The 19150-nt window shown below is 43.5% G+C and overlaps 1 long non-coding RNA gene across 1 annotated transcript in view; it reads left to right on the top strand.

Annotated features, from left to right (window-relative positions):
- The window catches only part of LOC110740925, a 40128-nt gene extending 27171 nt beyond the window's left edge, over positions 1–12957 (top strand). Inside the window, exon 2 of the long non-coding RNA XR_002516229.2 lies at positions 11651–12957. This is a non-coding gene — a long non-coding RNA (uncharacterized LOC110740925). The remainder of the gene's footprint in view (positions 1–11650) is intronic.
- Positions 12958–19150: the final 6193 nt, after the last annotated feature.

Consider the following 19150-nt stretch of genomic DNA (forward strand, 5'->3'; position numbering starts at 1 on the left):
TGCAGATATATTTAGGATAGTTAGCTCTTCTTGTTGCATTGATCCCTTTACCGTTATGTAATGCCCCTCTTTGTCTTTTTCGATCTCTGTTGGTTTAAAGTCTGTTTTATCAGAGACTAGGATTGCAATCCCTGCTCTTTTTTTTCCATTTGCAACATCCCTTTATTTTGAGCCTATGTGTGTCTTTCCAAATGAGATGAGTCTCCAAATACAACACACCAATGGGTCTTGACTCTTTATCCAATTTGCCAGTCTGTGTCTTGTAATTGGGACATTTAGCCCATTTACATTTAAGGTTAATATTGTTATGTGTGAATTTGATCCTGTCATCATGATGTTAGCTGGTTATTTTGCACATTAGTTAATGCAGTTTCTTCATAGTGTCGTTGGTCTTTATATTTTGGTATGTTTTTGTAGTGGCTGCTACCATTTTTTCCTTTCCATATTTAGTGCCTCCTTCAGGAGCTCTCGTAAGGTAGGCCTGGTGGTGACAAAACCACTCAGCATTTGCTTGTCTGTAAAGGATTTTATTTCTCCTTCACTTATGAAACTTAGTTTGGCTCGATATGAAATTCTGGGTTGAAAATTCTTTTATTTAAGAATGTTGCATATTGGCCCCCACTTTCTTCTGGCTTGCAGGGTTTCTGCAGAGAGATACACTGTTAGTCTGATGGGCTTCTCTTTGTAGGTAACCTGACCTTTCTCTCTGGCTGGCCTTAACATTTTTTTTTTTTTTTTTTTTCTCATTTCAACCTTGGAGAATCTGACAATTATGTGTCTTGAGGTTGCTCTTCTCGAGGAGAATCTTAGAGGTGTTCTCTGTATTTCCTGAATTTAAATGTTGGCCTGACTTGCTAGGTTGGGGAAGTTCTCCTGGATAACATCCTTAAGTGTGTTTTCCAACTTGGTTCCCTTCTCCCTGTCACTTTCACGTACACCAATCAATTGTAGGTTTGGTCTTTTCACATAGTCCCATATTTCTTGGAGGCTTTGTTTTTTCCTTTTCATTCTTTTTTCTCTAATCTTGTCTTTATGCTTTATTTCATTAAATTGATCTTCAGTCTCTGATATCCTTTCTTCCCCTTGATTGATTTGGCTATTGTTACTTTTGTGTATGCTTCACGAAGTTCTCATGCTGTGTTTTTCAGCTCCATCAGGTCATTTATCTTCTTCTCTAAACTGGTTATTCTAGTTAGCAATTCCTGTAACCTTCTATCAAGGTTCCTTGCATAGGGTTAGAACATGCTCCTTTAGCTCAGAGGAGTTTGTTATTACCAACCTTCTCAAGCCTACTTCTGTCAATTCGTCAAACTCATTCTCCGTCCAATTTTATCCTCTTGTTGGAGAGGAGTTGTGATCATTTGGAAGAGAAGAGGCATTCTTGTTTTTGGAATTTTCAGCATTTTTGTGCTGGTTTTTCCTCATCTTCATGGATTTATCCACCTTTGATCTTTAATGCTGATGCCCTTTTGATGGGGTTTTTGAGTTGGTGTCCTTTTTGTTGATGTTGATGTGATTGCTCTCTGTTTGTTAGTTTTCCTTCTAATAGTCAGGCCCCTCTTCTGCAGGTCTGCTGGAGTTTGGTGGAGGTCCACTCCAGACCCTGTTTGCTTGGGTATCACCAGTGGAGGCTGCAGAACAGCAAAGATTTCTGCCTGCTCCTTCCTCTGGAAGCTTTGTCCCAGAGGGGCACTTGCCTGTTGCCATCTGGAGCTCTCCTGTGTGAGGTATCTGTCGACCCCTCCTGGGAGGTGTCTTCCAGTCAGGAGGCACAGGGGTCAGGGACCCACTTGAGGAGGCAGTCTGTCTCTTAGTAGAGCTTGAACACTGTGCTGGGAGATCTGCTGCTCTCATCAGACCTGGCAGGCAGGAAATTTTAAGTCTGCTGAAGCTGCACCCACAACTGCTCCTTCCCCCAGGTGCTCTGTCCCAGGGAGATGGGAGTTTTATCAATAAGCCCCTCACTGGGGCTGCTGCCTTTCTTTCAGTGATGCCCCAGTCGGTGAGGAGGAATCTAGAGAGGCAGTCTGGCCACAGCCACTTTGCCATGCTGTGGTGAGTTTGGCTTCCTTAACACTATGAGGGGAAAACCGCCTACTCAAGTCTCAGTACTGGCAGACAGCCCTCCCTGCACCAAGCTCAATTGTCCCAGGCTGACTTCAGGCTGGCAGCAAGAATTTCAAGCCAGTGATTCTTAGCTTGCTGGGTTCCGTGGGAGTGGGACCCGCTGATTGAGACCACTTGGCTCCCTGGCTTCAGTCCCCTTTCCAGGGGGGTGAATAGCTCTGTCTCACTGGGGTTCCAGGTGCCACTGGGATATGGAAAAAAAAAAAAACTCTTACAGCTAGCTCGAGGTCTGCCCAAACAGCCACCTAGTTTTGTGCTTGAAACCCAGGACCCTCATGGTGTAGGCACACAAGGGAATGCCCTGGTCTGTGGATTGCAAAAGCCATGGGGAAAGTGTAGTATCTGGACTGGGTAGCACAGTCCCTCATGGCTTCCCTTGGCTAGGGGAGGTAGTTCCCCACCGCTTTGCACTTCCTGGGTGAAGCAACACCCCACTCTGCTTCTGCTCACCCTCTGTGGGCTGCACCCAATGTCTAACCAGTCCCAGTGAGATGAACCAGGTACCTCAGTTGGAAATGCAGAAATCAGCCACCTTCTGCATTGGTCTTGCTAGGAGTTGCAGACCAGAGTTGTTCCTATTCGGTCATCTTGCCAGCTGTCTTTAAGAAATTTTTTATCTATGTTCATGAAAGAGGTTGACTGAAATTTTTATATTATTTTCTTCTACTTCAGCTTGAATTTCCATTTTACTTCTTTATGACATTTTTAGTGTAACATACACTTAAATATATTTATTGACTACTCTTTTCATAAGAATGTGTAAGTATATTGAATTGAAATATTTGTCTATTATTCCCTATGGTTATAAGGTTATGTGTTTATAAATTCTTCTAAGTCAGACATCATTATACTTATTAGTATTAATAATAATTATTGTTCATGTTACCAAATAAAATATATTTATATTTTATAGATAATTATATTTAAAGTTTTATTAGAAACATTTAATGAACTTATATGAGCTGTCTCTTTTTGTTTTCAATTACTTCATAAAATCATAGAAAAATATTATCTGTTGATAGTTTTCATCTTTTTATATGTAAGTAACTAAGGAAACTTATTTATGTGGCTACTCAAGTTGGGTTTCCTGGCAGAGATGAGTGAGGTTGCCAAGACATACAATTTAGTAAAGAAGTATTTAAAAACAAACAAACAACTGTAAGGTATAGTGAAAGAAACAGAACAAGAAAGTGTATATGTCAAGCAAACGTATGGGCTGAGATAAAGCCTAGCTTTTGTCTGACCCACAAAAGAAAGTTGTTGAAAATAAGCTGCACTATAGAGATACAGATGTGTAAAAACAATAAACTGCATGATAGAGATGTCATGTGTAAAGACAAAAGGGTGGCCTGTAACAAGAGTGAAAAAGTGCAGCCTCCCAGGCAAGGCAGCTCCAGTGAACTGATCAACCAGGGGGCTACTATTTGCTATTGACAGCCAATACTCAAGAGCAGCTAGGGGGTGGGTACATCGTTCTGGCAAAGGGGATCTGATGAGGAAGGCATCACCTATACATAGATAGGTAAAGTAAAATGAAAGGATTTGTATCTTAGCAATGGCACTAAATTCTACGCACTCTTCTCAAGTTATGCCAAAATTTGTATAGTGATTATCTTAAGTCATATTTACCAGGAAACATGGAAAATCACAAGCAAGAAGCATACTGGGGAGTGCTTTCAGGGTAAAACCTGCCAGAGGGTGACAGAGACAAAATTGGGCAAAGACAGAAGTTAAACCTCATTATTACAACTGCAAAAGAGAGCTCTGGGGTTGGGAGGACCCTTTGGCAAAGTCTGACAGTAAGGTCTTTGCATTCGTGCCTCAACAGGCCTTTGGAAGTGGCTACTCCTGAAAAGAGGCTTAACCACAAAAGAGTATGTTCCAGTTGACCAAGAGAAATTTCCATAAGGGACTCACCTTGAACCATCAGAAACTCTTGGGAAGTTGTAATTATGAGGGTCTCAGTCCTGAAGCGGAGGATCTGGGTGGTGCACCACAGCATTTATTACAGATATAGATATTTACAATTGATTTTAAATAACTAAAAACTTGATTTGTATTCCTTCAATTTTCCTGGGAATCAAAACTTAGAAATCACATTGGAAGAATATTTCTTTCTCAATCATTAAAATCCCAGTGGACAACAAGATATAGCATTCAGTAGGTTTTTACATATGTGAAATTTACTAGAGTAAAATTTTACATGGCTGAAAGATAGGATTGTATTATAATTGTGAGAAAGGTAATTATGGAAGCAGAAGTGAAAAACAAAATAACATAATGGCTCTTCTTTAAGTGCATCTTTGTCATAGGCAGAAGTTTAAAATGACCCCCATTGAAGGGAGCAAGAGGCACAGTTTTATCAATTTATTTGAGGTGCATGATACAAAGAAGGTACCCTTCAGTCGGTGTTAACCTCAAAGGGGATTCTTTTGTCAAACTATGATAATTATTTTAGTCTATCAGAAAATGATATGGTTCATGAGATCTGGATATCTTTCCCATCAGGGCCCCTTCCCTAACCTATGTGATGAAGGTTGAATGTTAAGGGATCACATCAGTAAAGAGAGTAGCCAAAGGTGCAAAATTGATCCTAATTTGTAGCAGACTATGGTAGAAAGGAAAGGACAGACACATCTATCCTCCAAGGAGATTCCTGACAACTTTTCACATCTTCCCAAACCCTTTCATGTCTTCTTGGAGGTACAGGAAAGAACCACTTGAACACCAGCTGATAAATCAGAAAACTCAATTCCCCTTGTGTTCAATGAGTTAATCTTGAAGCTTCTTATGGATCTTTGGGATTCAAGGCTGTTTGTGGAAAGATAACAAAAAGGGAGAGGCTCCAGCTATTCATGCCCACATTTGGGAAAGGATAATTCCAAAGAGTATTACTTCTGCTTTGACAGGTATTCCTATTGACATGGGGAAATAGCACAGTGTGGCTCTTTACTGGCCAGGAGATGGAGAAGATGGCACAGGAAGGTTGGAGGGCAGAGCACAGGGGCCTTGGGAGGATAGGGCTAGAGCCCTGGAGAGGAGGCTGGCAGTGGACATTGCACTGTTGTTACTGCTGATAGAACATTATTCCAGATTTAAGCACATCTGCAGGAAACAGGAGACAGATTTCTTCAGAGGTGCACAATCTGCATTAATCATCAGGAGCTCCATCACATCCTCAGAGGCAAAGTCCTTCCCATCTCTTTTAGTCTGTCTAAGCTACTATAACAAACTTCCATATATTGGGAAGCTTATAAACAACAAAATTTGTCTGGAAAGTCCAATATCAAGGTGCCATCATATTCAGTGTCTAGTTGGCAGGGGGCACCTCCTCCTGGTTCATAGAAGGTGCCTTCTCACTGTGTCCTCACAGGGTAGTGGGATAAGGAGGCTCTCTTGGGCCTTTTTTATAAGGGCACCAATCCATTCATGAGGGTTCTACTCCCATAATCTAATCACCCTCAAAAGCCCCACCTCCTAATACTATCACCTTGAAGTTAGAATTTCAACAGATAAATTTTGGGGTGACACATTCAATGCATAGCACCACCTGTCATTTGGGCTCAACCACCAGCCTATGGGATCCAGCACTGGCAACATCTAACCACAATATGAATTACTGAGAGGACATACCAACATTTTCCTAGTTGTAAAAATACCAGGCATGGTCTCCTGCCCTAGTTAGATACTTTCCCTGTCCTGACCTCAGTATTCTAATAGGGACATTAACAGTGGGATCAAGTTCAAAGTAGACGAAGCAGGACAGAAGGGTCTGGAGTGGAGGAAGGACACTGCAGTTGTTAAGAGAATATGAAAATACCTGATACATGAGACAAATTAGGAAACTAGCAGAGAAACCCTGGGCAACCATATTGGGGGAACCCACCCCCAATATTTCAACATAGGTTCTTTCTATTTTCCACAAGTGTCAGCCAGTTGAGAAATACAGAGAAAGAGTACAAAGAGAGGAATTTTACAGCTGGGCCTCTGGGGGTGACATCACATATTGGTAGGACCATGATGCCCACCAGAGCCACAAGACCAGCAGGTTTTTATTAAGGCTTTAGAAAGTTGGTGGGGAGGGTGTACAAATGGGGAGTAGGTCACAAAGATCACATGCTTCAAAGGGCAAAAAGAAGAACAAAGATCACATGCTTCTGAGGAAACAGGACAAAGACAAATTTAGAACTACTCATAAGGGTCTATGTTCAGCTGTGCACGTATTGGCTTGATAAACATCTTAAACAACAGAATACAGGGTTCGAGGGCAGAGAACTGGTCTGACCTCAAATTTACCAGGGTGGGGTTTTTTCCCCACCCTAATAAGCCTAAGGGTACTGCAGGAGACCAGGGTGTATTTCAGTCCTTATCTCAACCTCATAAGACAGGCACTCCCAGAGCGGCCATTTATAGACCTTGCCCCAGGAATGCATTCCTTTCCCAGGGTCTTAATTATTATTATTTCTTTCTAGGAAAAGAATTTAGCGATATCTTCCCTACTTGCACGTCCGTTTATAGGCTCTCTGCAAAAAAAAAAAATATGGCTGTATTCTGCCCGATCTCCCAGGCAGTCAGACCTTATGATTGTCTTCCCTTGTTCCCTGAAAATTGCTGTTATTCTGTTCTTTTTCAAGGTGCACTGATTTCATAATGTTCAAACACACATGTTTTACAATCAATTTGTACAGTTAACACAATTATATTGGTCCTGAGGTGACGTACATCCTCAGCTTACGAAGATAACAGGATTAAGATATTAAAATAAGACAGGCATAAGAAATTATAAGAGTATTATTAGGGAAGTGATAAATGTCCATGAAATCTTCACAATTTATGTTCCTGTGCCATGGCTCCAGCCGGTCCCTCCATTCAGGATCCCTGACTTCCTGCAACACAACCAGAAAAGGAGAGAAAAGTAAAGTAAAGGAAGATGCTTGGACAAAAAAAAAATGGATTTGAGAGACAAGGAGTATGGTCCTCAATCCCTGGTGGGAAGACTCTAAAGCTTATTCGGTAATGCTAAAGGCACATTACAGAAAGGTAGAAACTCTGAGCACAGATTCATCCCAGTGCACATTGGTCTCCCTCAGGATCCCCTTCCTTGGAAGTCAGAGACCAAGGAGAACCTGCAAGTCCAAGTGCTCTCGAGATTCTCCCAGGGAGGAAGGCTGGTTTCTGTCATCCCAGGCTTACTGAACCTGTCCTTAGCAGAAAATTTCTAAAGCATCTTCCTTCTCTTTCTGTTGGCTCTCAAATCACACACCCCTATGTAAATACATCATTTTCCCCATCTCTCTTTCCACTTTTCCTGAGCATACCCTCCATGAAGGATGTTACGAAAACTACTCATTTCCAAATCAAGAGAGCTCTAAAGAAGAATTCCTTCAAAGTTACCCATGTCAGATATAGGAATACAGGGATATTCTACAATCCACTGTGTTCTGCAGTCTTAAGTTTATTTTCAAGCCACGGATGATGAAAGACATCAATAAAGTACAAGAAGAACTGGACCAACAATGAGGGTAGCCAGGTTCTGGTCCTGATTATGCCACAAACCATTCATGGACCCCAATTTTCTTACGTGAAATATTGTATCTCATGATATCTCTCACTTTCTTTTTGAAATTAAAGATAATTTCTTACAATAAAATGCACAGGTTTTAAGTGCACAGTTTAATGAGTTTTGACAAATATTTACACTACGTATCTTTAAACCAACACCCAAATTTCTAATGTCCTTTTAATGGTAAGTATTTTCTCATTTCCATTTCCTTACCAAATCAGTATTTACCCACATCAACTCCTCTACATCCATCTACAAAGCAGATTTAGTGTCAAAATACATAGGTTGCTGTACCCCACCAGGGAATTTGAGTAGGAAGACCAGGAGCCTCCATTTACCCTGCCAGAAAGCCAGGGCCACCTCACACAGTGAGCTGCTCCTGTCCCTGAAGATAGGAAAGCACAGGGAGGGCCCCAGCCTGAGTCCTTTTATCCTGGACTCAAACCAGGCTCAGAAATTATGGGGAATTCCATGAGTTTACTGCATCCAGGGTATCTTATGCCACTTTTTATGAACACATGTGTCACACTCCCTCTTTGCACTGGAAAAAGTCTAATTTGGCTACTGCCAAAAGATCAACAATGTTTCTCAGGGTTTTGAGTAGAAGACCAAGGCATGGAAAAAGATACATGTGGGTCTGATGGAGACTGCTTCCCGTGTACTGTTCTAACTTCAGTGCACCATCTGGGCACTTGCAAAGGAAAATCAGTAAATTTCCCTGAACCCCTGACACACTGGAAGCAGGGCTGACCATGGAGGTGAAAGGTTGATGCTAATCACATTTTATGGGCTTTTAATCACTTTCCATTTCAATTTGTACCTTCCTGCCACACAAGAGCCTCCCTGACGCGGGGAGAATCAGAGTCACTTGAAGAAGCCATTTGGAGGGATCACAAAAAAAAATTCTAGAACGTCTTGGGTGATAGTGAAGAAGAAATACATCTACAATTTTGCCTTTCATAAGATTGACAAGTGTCCACTTCTTTCCCTCAGTGGGCACCTTCTCTCATTCCTCCTGGAGCCAATCTTTGGGCAGCAGCCGTTGGGGAAATGTGGCCCACTGAAAGACAGAGGATGTCTTGGTCGGTCAGTTTCAAGATTTGGGGCAGGTCAGGACACAGAGACAGCAGCTAGAGCTTGTCTTTCTTTCTCTGACACTTGATATTACTCTCTGCTCTTATCCCTGAATTCCTCTCAAATTGGTCCTTTCAGGGTGATACATTCACCTTTATTGCATTTTTCACTAAACATGGTTTCTTTATAAAATTTGAGAAGCAGATTTTTTGGAGATTTAGACTCTGTTTGAGGCACTCGTTTATCTGCTCACACTATTGAGACCTTCCCAAGAAATTCTGGGCTACCAGGTGGGAAAAGGTCATGCCCAGGACTTTGAGATCGCAGGCCTGTATGAAGGAAAGGAGCCCCAGGGAGGAAAGAGACTCCAGGGATCACAAAGGAGGGCAAGTGGTGAAGCGAGAGGTTCTCCTCCTATTCTTGGATATATGGAACGTATTCTAAGATCCTGTGTGTCAATCATTGCTGAGGAATGGAGGAGATAATGCAATAACACTTTGTGGATGGTGTGAAGCTGAGGGAGGAGGGTGAAGTCAGACTTCAGAGCATAGGGTGGTGCTGGAAAAATCCCCTGTACAGCATCACTATAGGAGAATCTTCTTCTGCCTAATCACCAGTCAGCAAGCATGTTGCGTACTGATCAACACCTACCAGATAGCACTGTTTCTTCACTCTGCTTGCTCACATGTGCCTCCTACTAGACCATGAGCTTCCCTTGGGCCTATCATCACTGCATCCTTCCTCACTCTCAGGAGCTGGCCCCTAGTAGGTGCTCAGTAGCCTTTGGGTAAATGATCTTAAATTCATTTGACCTAAAACATCAGTGCTAGATACGGTATGTGTTTGGATGGCAACTTTATTTACTTTATGTAAAATGTGAGGATGAGACATTTGAATGGAATAGGAAGTGCATTAGGATCCAGTCCTGTAATCCTAGAAGAAGCCACAATTCCAGAAACTCAACCTAGGGATTTCTCTCTTCTTGTCTCCTCATAGCCACACAACTCCACTGACGGACTCAGGTACACTTGAGAAAAATGCATGGGACCTTATATCCCCCTTCCCCACCCATCACACACACATACAAAATCCTTACAGAGGAGATAGAAATGTTGTTATTCACCCCAATGCTGCAAAACTGAAGCTTGGAGTGCAAAGAGAGAGTCTGGCGTGTATTTTAGAGAATTGAGTGAGACATTGGTACACTGAGAAATTAGTGGGTGACTTGGTTTCCTCCTGTCCAAGCTGGGCCCAGAATAAAAGGACACTGCTCTGGGCTTCTTCATGCCATGTGGATCCCTGAGGCTAGAACAGCCTGAAGAGAAGCAGGGAGTGAAGAGACTTCTGTGGAAGAGGAAGCCTTCAGGCCAGCAATCAGCTCCCATTAGACAGAATGAGAAGATGGTGTAGTTACGGGTTGGGGTAGGATGCAGAAATGAAAGACAGATGTCCAGAAACAGCACGGGAAAAAGATGCACAAAACAGACTGGAAAATGAAGACAGAGTGTAGGACAGATGGCAAGCAGAAAGCGGTGAGATGAAAACAGACCCAAAAGTCAGATACTCTAAAAAAAAGGTTCAGCAAAAAGGTTGTGGCCGAAATCCAGTCTGCCACCTGTTTACTACGACAATAAAATTCTACGGGAACATAGCCACTCCCATATGTTGTCTATGACTGCTTTTGTGCTACAACAGCAGAACTGAAAAGTTGTGACAGAGATTGTCTGGCCTGCTAAGTGTAAAATGTTTACCATCTGACCCTTGGCAGAAAAGGATTACTGACCACTGTTATAAACCTAAAAGTTACTTTGAGATCAATGAGATCAAAGGTAGCATTGAGGAAAACAAAGCAGCTCCAGGGTATCCCATAGATTTTGGTAAAGCTGAGATGAACCTACTTTCAAGCTCCCAGTCTCTGCTCTTCTTGTACTTCGAGTATTTCTCTTATTTGATTATCAAGCTTTGGGACCTAGGTCGGAGGATGATGAGACACCCAGATGCTCCCAGATTCTAACACATAAGATAGGTCATGACAAGGGACACTGATGTTCCTGAAGAAGTAATTATCAAGTTGTAAGTCATAGGGGCAGTACAAAAGGTCCAGGGAAGTTGCCAAGGAGGGATGAGTAAGGAGAAAAAATGTCTTAGGAGCAGGGGACACAGAGTCAAAGAAAGGACGTGTTTCATAGCAGAAAAAATATAATCCAATCTCCCTCCAAATTAGATTATCTGCAACAACAGATCTGATTAATTTAGCCAGCATTCTGCTTTACCTTTCACTTCAAGGCTTGCCTCCCAGATACCTTCACATCTTTTCTCTCCCCTGACTTGCTGTGGTGTGAAAATATTCCAGGCAAAGGACAGAGTGCAGTCCAGACACCAACTCCTGGGAGGGGCGGACGCTGCAGGTCCCAACCATCTGTGGGGCAGCCTCACAAAAGTCTCCTGTGGGGTGGGCAGTCTCAGGAGCAAATGCAATGGGGATGTCTTGTCATTGACGTTAAAGAGAGGGGTGATGAGAGAGGGTGTTTCTCCCTTGAGGTATTTTGGGGAATAATTTTCTTCACTGATGTTGTGTCATACTAAAGTACTTTCTTCTTTCTCTCAGTTTACTTTCAACTAGGGAAAATGTCCTAGCAGCAGCAGAAATAAGGCAAAGTCCCCTGCCAGCACCACCCCCAACTCAGGTCCCACAGCCCTGTCCTCCCAGTGCCTGAACCCTTTCTCCCACCCTTCATACAGTAGAAGTCCCTCCATTAAGTACCCCTTATGCCAGCAAGACTGCACACCAAAGCAGAAGTGACCCTCAGAAGCCACCTTCTCTGACCTGGACAAGAGGATACTGCATCCCCCTGACCCCCTCCATCCTCTTATTTCCAACAACAGGGACCATCACACAACCTAGAAGATACTACCTGTCTTCAGATTCAAGATGGAAGATATTGTCATAGTCTACTGGGGTTTCCTCCCTGAATCGACAACCCCTCCCAGCTTTTCACCCAGGAGACAACATGGTTTAGACAAAGTGCCACGTTTTCAAACCTTCCGCCTGTGATCCGAATATGCCATGTTTCCACCTGCTACCTTCTCTACCACACTGCCTTCTGCTGGCTATATGAGATTCCTGCAAGAACACAGAACATTCAGCTCTCTGCCTCAATGGGATTCAACAACTTCATTAAGGTTTCTAGGAGCAAATATTGTTAAAAAAAAAATTAACATATGAAAACTGCTTAAATCAATGAAAAATTTTCCAGAATTCTTTACAGCACAACTACACACTCTTTGATGAAGACAATGACATTGTCTGTTTGTATTTTCTCCCTAATAATCTCCATAAATCCTAACAAAGTTCACCCCTTCCTCTGGATTTTGAACCTATTCCAAGACCTATGATTTTTTTTTCTCTCTCTGCTTCCCAATCAAACATATGTATCCCTGACTCACCATGTCTTTGCTCTCTTGCTAGAGATGGAAAAAAGTCACAGAGAGACAAAGGAGCCTGTGGAGGAAAGTGGAGACTGAATGGGAAATCCTTGGAAGGACCCTAGAGGCAATCAGGGGCCACCCAAGAGTGACAAGGGGACCTGATTCAAGCCAGAAGGTCTTCTTTTTCTCTCTGGTTGCCCAGTCTCAGTCTCTGATTTCAGCTGCTTCCAGACCCACCTCTACATGAGGCACCTATCCATTTCTAATTAGGGACTCGCCATGCAGGGGAGGTGAGGAGAGTGCACGAAGGAGCCATCAGTGTCAAGGCTGCAGGAGGGATGAGCACATGACATGCCCTGCAAGGTTCATAGATGTGTGAGCGCTCAGCATCTGGGACCAGAATTGTGAGCCTGGCTCTGCACGGAGCCCAGTCTGTTGGGGATGGACCCCAGAGAGAGGTATTACTGCAGCAGTTCTCACACTACTTGGTCTTGAAAGTAATTTACACACTTAAGATTAATAAGGACCCCAAATAGATTTTATTCACGTGATTTACATCTATTGATATTTCTTGTATTAAAAATTAAAACCAGAAAATTTTAAACACATTTTACGTAAGTAGATATTGCACTAGCTGGCAGAGTGATGATGTCATTGCATGTCATCTACTCTCCAGAAAATTCTACCATAGACTCATGAAAAAATACAAGTAAAAAAGTCAAATAATATCAGCATTATGATTAAAATTGTTTCCACCTCGCTGACCCTACTGAATGCATCTCAGGGACCCCAAGGTCCCCGCACCACATGTTGACAACCACTGGTCTAGGGCATGATTGTGGGCCAGGCCTCCAGGGTCTCAGAGCACAACACACCACAGTAGCACAAGTTTCAAAGGGTTGAGGATGTTCTCCTTGGTCTCAGCTTACTTGTGGGTTTTATTTATGCCTGTTGTTTAACTATCCAGCCAAATTAAGTTCTGCCCTTTAATTCCATAATCATTAATCAGAACCAATTTAGCACTGCTAAATTGAGTTCTGTACCATCATTCAACAACCATTGACAACAACGCCTACAAAGCGTCTAGTTTATAAAACCTGAAGACAAAGGGAATAAGACACTGAAGCTCTCTAGAGAAGCCTCCTCGGTTGTCTCTTGCAGCAGTGGGGATACACGTGTGCTGCATGAACCATTAGGCTGATCTGACCAGGGCTTCCATCAGGCACAGAGGGTGTGAGGGATGATGTATTGAACGTGGAAGGTGAGGAAGAAGGCAGAGCAGAGGATGTCTCTTGGATTCCTATCTGGGTTTCTTCCTTGTGTTCCTAAGTGCAACCAGCAGGAGTTTCCTTGGGAGCTAATCACATTCAGTGATTATGGAAGTTTGAATCTAATCATATTATTTCCCAGTTCTCCTCCCACCAGCTACACAATAGCGTCTCCCTTATTTCCATGGAGGTAAAATCACATCATACTCAATTGAAAAATATACCTGAAGGATAAAAAATTTTAAGAACAATCAAGAGTGGAGGTGGAAGAGAAAGGATAAGAACTAATTTTATAGTAGGATTGGGAAAGTCCCCCCAAATTGCACCCACTTCCCTTTTGCCTAGTCAAGATTATAAGTTCCTGGGTCCTTTCACTGAGCACAGGAAAGTCCCTGCTAGTTGATTTCAGACTGAAACAAAGAGACTAGAGCTTCTGGTTGTTGTTTCTAAATCTTACTATTAAACTCTTCTCCTGGGCCTAAATTTTTCTCAAGCTCTTTGCATTGTAGGTATGTAGAATATATTTTTCTCTGCAAATTCCACAGCTTAAAGTCTTTTTTTTTTTAAGTTTAGCAGGCAGAATTTCTTAAATAAAATTTAAGCTGACACTATTGCCTGGGTAGTTAAGAACCTCCATCCATCATTCACTGTCTGGCCCCAAACCACTGACGTGTTTCTAGCACCACCACCTGGAAACTGGTGGAATCAAAAGATCAGAGCTACCTGGACTATGCCTTGGCAAGGAGCACAAGGTGTGTCCTTTGTGAGGCACACACTAGGACTAGGTTTCCATTTTTTTATTTTGAGAGATTAGGCAAAGCTTCTTCTGGCCCACTGACCAGCCCAGGAAGTCTTCCTGGTGAAGAGAAGAAAAGGATGTAGTATCCATAAACAAATACAGCTAGAGAACAAAAGACTGGATAAACTGCCAGAGGAGGGTCGACATGCATTGACCTAGAAAGAGACAGAATCTCCTCTACATCATCCCTGGAGGTGATAGCTCCCCAGGAGGTTTTCTGTGACCCACTCACCCCCACCAATCATCCAAATGGATTTCCACAGCACACTGATCAAACTTCAGTCATATCTCCCCATACTTAGCTCTGTGCCTCAACATCGGTGACTCCGCTCACTCTTGCCTAGACTGCAGAGTGTTTGTCCAGGGTGCTCTGCATCTTCATCCCCTATGCTGTCCTCACACATGTGCGTGCGCACACACTCACATGCACACGCATGCACACATGAGCACACAGGCATGCATACGCACACACAGGGTCTAGTCTCTGGGAGAGGCTCAATGACTTTAAACTTCATTTAATCCTAAAGAGCAGCGCTAGAGGTGGTGTGAGTTAATGTTAAGTGATTTCATTTCAAGTCCCTCAAAGAGATGGTGGGATTGGGGTGGGGGCATATGATAGATGCTAAACACCCAGCCAGGAATCCTTGTAGAAGAACTGTTTCGTGGAGATGAGAAGTTCAGCAAGTCCTTTCTGCTTGTCTCCTCTCAGACACTAGGATGTCCCAAAGACCTGAGGTGCTGCTGAGTAAAGTGGACCTGCCTCCATATCCCTTTCTCTCACCCCCACATCTCCATCCAGGGCAGATATCAAAATGGAACCCCACTGGGGGCTTAGAGCAATAATACCTCTGCAGGTCTATGAGGGCTATATGGACACCACAGCCCGTTGCATACTGCCTGGCCACCATGCTCCAGCCCACAAGATGACAGCTGTAGATGAAGAAACCAAAGACACAGATCACAGACATGATTCTCTTAGACCTGAAGTAGAACTTAACTTTCTTGGCTCCCCATGCTTTGCTCCTCCTTCTGCATCATCTTCAGCTTATACCCAGGCTAGGGTAACAAAAGCTTGGGAATTTACTCTTTCTGGTGTTCAATTCTGATTCTTTAGTTCGCCAACTCAAACTGGCATGTATTAACCTCCAGAAAAAAAGAGATCAGATTTTAAAGTAACGAGGAATAGCATAGATGAAGAAGAGAAACAGTCAATAATAGGAGAAAAGGCAAAATGTCTGTGTAACTATTAACAGAATGGCTCAAAACACAGGAAAATTTGCATGACATTCTAAAAGTCTTCTAGTCCTGCCTCCGATTAAATTATTCTCCACCAAAAGGCCTTCAAAAGATTAGCTGGCACTTAATTAAACATTTGCTGGGCCAGTTGATAAACTTAGGAAGTGCTGCTACTGGCCTGAGAAGAGGATGTTAGCAACTTCTTCCCTACCTCCTGCCACTTCCACCCACACATGCTGCTCCCACTGTCTGGAACATTTGGGAGCATGTCTTCATTAGGGACAACCTTGAATTATGTGCAGGTTTGTGCTCCCTCCTCCAAACTTTTCCTTCCTCAGACTAAAACTCCCCTACTCCGTTTTCCATTTTTTAACAGGCACTCTATCTTGGTGCTTCCCTAACTTTTTGCTTTTTTTTCTGAATCATTGCAATGTGAGCTTGATTGTCTCAGACAGCAGCATCCATAACTGGCCTCAGCCCTCTGAGGTTGGAGTAGACATGGGCAGGCATCGGCTCCTTGGTGCAGCCCCAGAGACACTCCCCTTGGTTGAGTGCTGTGCTCCATGGAGGCAACCGTGGCTTTGATCGTGGCAGTGAGTGAGTAGGAGTGAAGGTCGTAGTCCCCAAGGATGGAGAATGAGGGAGGGAGAGGAGAGGGAATGTCTCACATGTGAACATTCAGGAGGAAGCTCCTCCACTGCTATCGCCAAAGCATAAAAGTTTATCTCCTGTTTCTTGCAGTGTATCATCAACACAGGAAAGACAACCTAACAGCAGCTGTAGCAGTGCCAGATCCCCTGCCAGTCCCCTCCTGGGCCCCTAAGCCCTGCTCTGTACTCCACAGCTGGCAGGCGTGGACTTCCTCCCCATGCTAACAGGAATACCACCAAAGCCGAAGAGCCTCTTCTGAAGCCTCTCTTCCCCCAGCATCTAGGCAGTATGTTGCTCCCTGCACCCTCTCCAATCTCTTTATTCTAGAACACAAAACCCAGAAATTACCTTTCATCTACTGAAAGGGAAAGATACCTTCATAGACCACCAATCTCAGAGTAGTTCATCAATGGTCTCCTCCCAGCTCCTCCTCCAGACAACAGCAAGGATTGGACATGTGGGCCATGAACAGCAGATCTGCTCTCCATTCTCTATTTTGACCACAAGTGTGGTCAGGACCAGTCAGTCCATCTAACTGCTGCCTCCACCACCACTACTGCCACCTGCTGGCTCAAGAAGGCATCTCAACTATGGAGTTTTCCTTCCTTAGCTCTCTGTACCCCTGGGTTCCACCATTTTGGGGGTCTTGAGTAGCAAGGATGATTGAAATTCTAAGAAAGAAAAACTGCTTTGGACAATGGTAAAATCTTAAGAATTTTCTCTTTCCAATCCTTCAGCCTCAATCAAGACAATTACAACATTTATTTATCACCTCCTCTCCTAAGAGAGCTGACCCCCCTCACTCTGCTCCTAAGCCTGTTCTGAACATGCTGAGATGACTCTTCCGTTCCTCTAGAGGCACGGGGACTCTATCTCACTCATCACACACACCTCCTTCCCTCGTGCTCCCACCCTGAGCACCCCACAGCCCACAAGACCCCAACTCTCATGAGCACCAAGGAGAAGACCTTCCCAGGCCACTGGGCCTGCATAGGTGGTGAGTGACTCCTCCCAGATCCTTCCCAGAAAACAGCAGGAATTAGACAAAAGTACATTCAGGAACTTCCTGGGGACCAGGTGTGCCATCCTTCCCCTTCCTTATCCTCTTTTTTAATTTATTTTTGTTTTTGTGGTAAGAACACTTAACATGAGCTCTATCCTCTTAACAAATTGTAAGTGTATTAATACAATGCAATATTGTTGACTATGGGTACAATGTTGTTCAGCAGATCTTTAGAGTTTATTCATCTTACTTAATTATTTTATGCCTGTTGATTAATAACTCATTTCATCCTCCCCCTGCCCCTGGTAACCACTGTTACGCTCTTTGATTTAATGAATTTGACTATTTTTAGATACTTGACGTAAGTGGAATGATGCAGTATTTGTCTTTCTGTATTTGACTTATTTCACTGCATAATGTCCTCAAGGGCCATTTATGTTGTTGAATAAGGCAGAATTTCCTTCCCTTTTTAAGGCTGGATAGTATTCCATCATGTGTATATACCACATTTTCTTCATTCATCTGTTGATGGACATTTAGGTTATTTTCACATCTTAGCTAAAGTTTGATTAGATAAAGCTGCTTATTCCAGCTGCTACTGTTCCAGCCCATGCTGCCTCCTGTGACAAAAGAAGATCATTAGGGAAACACAGTGCTGCCTCCCATTTTATTAAAAAATATGAAGACCTTGTAAAGTTGGTTAAGAAATTGACAAGAACTATTTTAAATCATGTGAAAATTTCCCCCAAATTTCCTGACTTTGTGATCCCACACTCAGTGAAGGAAGTGCTTTTCACTGCCTTCCTTACCTGTGCAAAGAGTTCTCACTTTGTGCCCTGAGCCTACAGAAGGCCTTCTCAACCTGCTGAGGGATTTTCTCGTCATCTCTGCTCTCTCCATTAAGACATCTGCCCCAGGGGGCCCCCAGTTTATTGCGCTTGCTGGTAGCTGGGAAGGTGATGGAGTCACAGGAGGAAAAAGGAAACAGAAGCCTGGTGGGCACCTTAGGAAGAGCCCGCAGGTAGAACGTGGACTCCACAGTGGAGTGGGGTAGAGCTTCACTCAAGAGAATGACTCCCATCTAACCACAGGATCCTTCCCTACTGTGCCTTGCCCAGTTACCTCCCTGCCAAGTGCACCCCATCCTGTGTCCTCCTCAGTGCTCCTGAAGAGGGTCTCACCAGGCAGAGAATGTGTATGTGTGTGTGTGTGTGTGTGTGCGCACCGATGCACGCACATATGCACATGTTGGGGAGTGAAGAGGAGGTGCAGGGCAAGAGAAACCCCAGCTGCAGGGAAGGGGAGATGGAGACTCCCCGACACTTGAGTCCATCTCTGCTTGGGAGCCTGGATCAGACAGTGGCTGTATCCTGGACAAATCCAACATGATCTGGGATTTCCAGCCTAAACAGCCCAGTGGTTCCTGCCTCCTGGAATCTCTGGGCCTCATACAGATATATTCATGTTGGAAGCTGACCCTGAGAAATAGATCTCTTTCTCCATAAAGTTGGATCTCCCTCCTCTGACAGATAGTTTATTTGATTCTTACCTCCCCTGCTGAACTTTGTCTTGTATATCCATTCATTTATTCCCCATACATTCATTGAGCATCTATTATATGTCAGGCCCTGGTCCAGCACTAAAGATGCAAAGAATAATAAGAAAGCCCTTTCCTGGATTAGGGCACAGTGTGAGACAGGAGACAGCATTGCCCCCTGGCAGAACAGGTGGGGAGTCAATCCACGGGGAGCATGTCAGGCACGTTCACAGATAGTATCTCTTAACTACAGCAGGGTGGAGGACCAGGGCAGTCCGCATGGAAGGTGGAATTTTCAAGTTGTATCTGGAAGATAAAAAATAAATAAATATCAAGGCAAAAAAGAGGGGGATACTCCAGTTAGAAAGAAAAGCAACTGCAAAACCATTGAAATAATATTATTCCATCACCTTATTGACAATAAGCATTAACTGTTGCCTGGCCAACATGTGCCGAGCCATGC

Source organism: Papio anubis, chromosome 1 (genome assembly GCF_008728515.1).
Source record: "Papio anubis isolate 15944 chromosome 1, Panubis1.0, whole genome shotgun sequence".
In the NCBI taxonomy this organism is placed as follows: domain Eukaryota; kingdom Metazoa; phylum Chordata; class Mammalia; order Primates; family Cercopithecidae; genus Papio; species Papio anubis.